This window comes from Rhagoletis pomonella, unplaced genomic scaffold (assembly GCF_013731165.1).
Source record: "Rhagoletis pomonella isolate Grant_MI unplaced genomic scaffold, Rhpom_1.0 Rhpom_scaffold_00001, whole genome shotgun sequence".
NCBI classification, from domain to species: Eukaryota; Metazoa; Arthropoda; class Insecta; order Diptera; family Tephritidae; genus Rhagoletis; species Rhagoletis pomonella.
Genome location: NW_023458555.1, coordinates 39,989,583 through 39,994,756, shown reverse-complemented (window position 1 = coordinate 39,994,756; position 5,174 = coordinate 39,989,583).

Below are 5,174 nucleotides of genomic sequence, written 5' to 3'. Positions count from 1 at the left end.
CAGATGGTGAACTGTATTTCTGTTCAGTTTATGAGGTAAACGTAAACGTGAATCGCTTTTTTGTAACTAAATAAATTAATATCTTTAACCGGGAACGATAAACTACTCAATATCTATGACTGCTTAGTACAATTGTAATTGGCTTCGTATATTTTCGCGACCGCGTAAGACAATACGAGCATGGATCGGAAACTCGGCCTTTCCGACCATGATCAACAACTTGTCCCCAGCGCGGAGCGGAAACTAGAGCTTACCGCCTGCAACACACTCAAAGTAATGACTTCGGGAACATGGATCGGAAACTCGGCCTTCCGACCATGCTGAACAGTTTGTCCACAGTGCGGAGCGGAAACTAGAGCTTTCCGCCTGCCACACATTCAAAGTAATGACTTCGGGAACATGGATCGGAAACTCGCTCTTTCCGACCATGATCAACAGCTTGATCATAGCGCGGAGCGGAAACCAGAGCTTTCCGCCTGCCACACATACAAAGTAACGTCTTCGGGAACATGGATCGGAAACCCGGCCTTACCGACCTTGTTCAACAGCCTCTCCGCAGTGCGGAGCGGAAACTAGGTCCCTCCACCCGCCGCACACAAAAGTAGACTGAAGACCAGCTACCAAACCTGCTATTTTATGTTATTATTATTATTATTATTATTATTATTATCATTATAAAATAAAATGTATAATTGCTCTATTCTGAAATATATCACAAATACTTAAATATCTAAATGTTCTATTCTCATCTGTCTGTAAGAAAACATTTTTCTGTAGGCCAAATAAATAAATAAAATAGGCAAAGAAGATAAAAATGTCCAAACTCATTTATCTATTTTGTATATTCTCATAATTATTTAATTTCATTTCATTTATTATTATAAAGAAAATTAGTACAATAAGATCCCAAAGATCTTTTTTAGTACAACGGTAACTTAAAATTAAGACAAAAATAAGAGTTGAGAATAAAAAGTGCATAGTACATCACGTCAAACAAAGCCTGACAAATAACATTTGGCAAAACTTACAAATATATATAAAACCAAGAGAGGAAGAAAAAATAAATATAAAAAAAAGTTAATAAATAAATAAAAATTAAAAAGAAAAAGGACGGCATATAATTTTCAATTAGCCTATATCTAAAAACATACACATTTACAAATTATATAGAAAGCGAACCTCAGCTGATAATGAGTTAATAAGTTATCTGTAATATATCACACATATTTAAATATCTAAATGTTCTATTCTCATTTGTCTGTAAGAAAACATTTTTCTGTAGACCAAATAAATAAATATATAAATAAATAAAATAGGCAAAGAAGATAAAAATGTCAAAACTCATTTATCTATTTTGTATATTGTCATAATTATTTTATTTCATTTCATTTATTATTATAAAGAAAATTAGTACAATAAGATCCCAAAGATCTTTTTTAGTACAACGGTAACTTAAAATTAAGACAAGAATAAGAGTTGAGAATAAAAAGTGCATAGTACATCATATCAAACAAAGCCTGACAAATAGCATTAGGCAAAACTTACAAATCTATATAAAACTAAGAGAGGAAGAAAAAATAAAAAATAAATATAAAAAAAAGTTAATAAATAAATAAAAATTAAAAAGAAAAAGAACGACATGTAATTTTCAATTAGCCTATATCTAAAAACATACACATTTACAATTTATATAGATAGCGAACCTCAGCTGATAATGAGTTAATAAGTTAACGAAAATACGAGTACAAAACGCTCTTAAAGTTGCTTTTATTTAGACTGTTGCGAATATGTCCTGGAACCGAGTTCCAGGTGCGAATAGCATTGACGAAAAATAGTCTTGCAGATGCTAGATAATTGTACTTAGGTATAATCAGGTCAGTAAGGCGTGCAGACTTTGAGAAGGATAATTTTTCGTACAGATATCTAGGATCTTTATCCATCATTAGGTGAAATAGAAAAATACAATTTCTTGCTTTTAGGTATTCAGAGATACTGCAGCCCAACAGTCGTGATTTCCAATTGGATATTCACTGAAATTTCGATAGCCCAAAAACATATCGAGTAACATGATTGAATACTACATCAATTTTATGGGAAGATTGAGAATCTAGGCTGCTGTAGACTAGCTCAGAATAGCAGATAATTGGCAATATTAATTGAATGGCCAGTTTACGTCTAACTATTAATGGTGTAAAAGTTGCAGACATTCTTAAATTTCTTAAAGTATAATATACATTGCCTACGACAGAGTTAACATGATCAGTGCATGTTAGGTTAGTGTTTATAACAAAACCAAGATTGGTCACTTTAGAAACAAATTTAAGAGACTTATCACCAATGTACAAGGACGGAATAATATCAAATTTAATATTTCTTTTACATACAGGCAACACAAAGGATTTATCACAGTTGAGACAAAGACCATTTTTCGAAGACCAAGACGATATAGACATTAATTCTCTATTGAAATTCGCGCACAAGTTAGCCATGTCTTCGAAAGTTCCTGACAAATAAATCTGTATGTCGTCCGCGTAAGCATGCATTTTTGCATATTGGAAAGTACTGAAAATGTCTTTAATAAACAAGCTAAATAGCAATGGCCCTAAAATAGAGCCTTGGGATACACCCGTTAATAGTGGTTTTAGTTTAGATTCAGCACCAACTTTTACTCTCTGGGGTCGGTCGGACATTTTCATTAACTGCACGGCAAAGTCACTAAACCCAAAATAGTTTTTGAGTTTGAGGCATAGTAGTTCATGGATAACTGAGTCGAAAGCTTTGGAGAAATCCAAAAGTCATAATAGTGGCAGGTGTTTTTTATCAAAGGATATCCGAATGTCGTCAAGTATTTGAATCATAACCGTGGAACAACTGTGTCTAGCTCTAAATCAGGACTGGAGCGGGGACAGTTACCTATATTTCTCAAGATGGACATATATTTGTTTAGACATCAAAGACTCAAGTACTTTAAACAAGACAGACAAGATACTATACGAAAATCACAAGGACTACATGCAAATTTATTTTTAGCTACCGGAATCACAGTTGCAACCTTCCATGCATCAGGGAAACAAGAGGTGGTGAAGCAATGATTGACAATATGAGTCAAGGTCGGTAAAATAAGCGGTAAAATTATTTTAATAAATCGTATTGGAATGCCGTCTTCGCCTATTGCATTGGACCGTATTTTATTGATATATCTTACTACATCACACTCAAACACAGCACTAAATTCAAACATTTGTACAACAGAAGGACGAGGACACGAAAATGAAATGTTTGGACCGAGTAAGCAAGGGGAAGACGCACGGCTCACAAAGAAGTTATTTAGAGTTGCAGGCTCGAGTAGGCAGCTAGTGCTGTTACTGGCATGTACTCGGAGATTTTTTAGGTTTCGCCACAGCATTATTGGGGAGTGAGAGATCCAAGAACCTGCGCTTTTCACGTTTAATTACTGAAGTGGCTTCACTCCTAACTGCCTTAAATGCAGACCAATTTGCACCTGAACGTTTCTTTTTCCACCGAGAATAAGCCTTATTACGCTTTCTGATCATAGTTTGGACCGCAGAGTTGAACCAAGGGCACGATGAGGATCTGTTTTCAAAAGTGCGTAGCGGGGCATGAGCTCTAAGAGCACTCAGAACATTGTCATTCAAAAAGGCAAGCTTCTCATTCACTGGGCAAAGTAGCACATAGACCAATTAATGTGTGAGAGGTCAGGTAAGAGATTATCAACGTTTAGAAAACGGTAGTCAAATGAGATATGGCTGTTTATTAAGTTAGTATGGTTAGAATTAAGATTCAAATCAAAAGAACAGAAAATGAGATCATGGTCTGATATAAAGGACAGCTGACCAAATTTAAGCACACTTTGATGGTCAAACACAATAAAATAATCAAGTAGACTTGGACAAGAGTTATTTCCATACCTCGTAGGTATAGATGTATTAAAAAACGATAATCCAACAGTAGCGACGACATCCCTTAATCGAGAACTGTAGGAATTGTAACGACAGCCGATTTAATATGAATATACATGCATATATATATATATATACATACATATATGTGGATATATGCATGAACATGTGTATATCTATGCATGCATATTCTAAATCAGAGAAGCAACCCTTTTCGAACCACCCCATACGGAAATTCACCCTGGTGATAACAGTAGAAGCAGTATAAGTAAACAAAATAAAAACTTTCCACTGGCTACCATAAAGAAGTAAAGTCCAAAGTCAAAATAGCGGGTGCGATACAACTTGTTCGATGTCGTGATCTGCGATCTTGCTATTGGCTGGCCTGAGCTTGTGTATATGTGTCTGCTTGTAAACAAAAGGAGAACCGCAGAATCAACGTAAGCAAAACAAACGTCGAAAATGCTTAAATAGCGAGCTGAAGCCTTAATCGAGATTCTTTTGAAGAAAGTCTGTGTTGAAAGCAAAAGTGCTCGAGCGCGAATTTTTATACCCGCCAAATCAGTCGACAAAGTAATTTTGAAAAGTAAAAGCAAAGTGCTTAACGCAAAAAAAAGGGGGAAAACATTTTGTTTAAGACATTTTATTTTAAACCTAATTTGGTCAAGTTCACAAAATTTATATCCGGGCCGCGCCAACTATACTTCCGTGTGTGCTAAGCGCCCCGGCGGCGAAATAGACGTTCACGTCCACTACCAGCGGCTCGAGAGTTTACAAAAACCACCGCATACATAAATACGTACGGCTACATATGCACAGCACCGGCTTAAGCAAGATCGCCAAACACACAACATCGAAGCACCGCATATCACAGCACTCAAACTCACCCATCTATGAGCAGCAGCATACACGCCGCATCCCGAACGCCAGCATAACAATCACCTGGATTTCCAGCACCCACCTGGTTTAAGCTAAGTTCTTAGTTCGTAAAATTTCTCTTTTTTTGGATTCACTTTAGTTTAAAGTTGTTAACGCGGCACTTGTTTTGAATTTTAAAGTTTATTGTTTTTTTATTTCATTACATTTTACTTCATATGCATTTATTTTTAATTTTTGAGCCTTTTGTTAGTTTAATTCGTAATTTGCTACATTTTTTGTTTTACCGCATTTAATTATTATTATTATTAAATTAGTTTTTAAACATACGTTTATTTTCACCACATTGTTTACTCTGCATTTATTTTCGATTTTGAG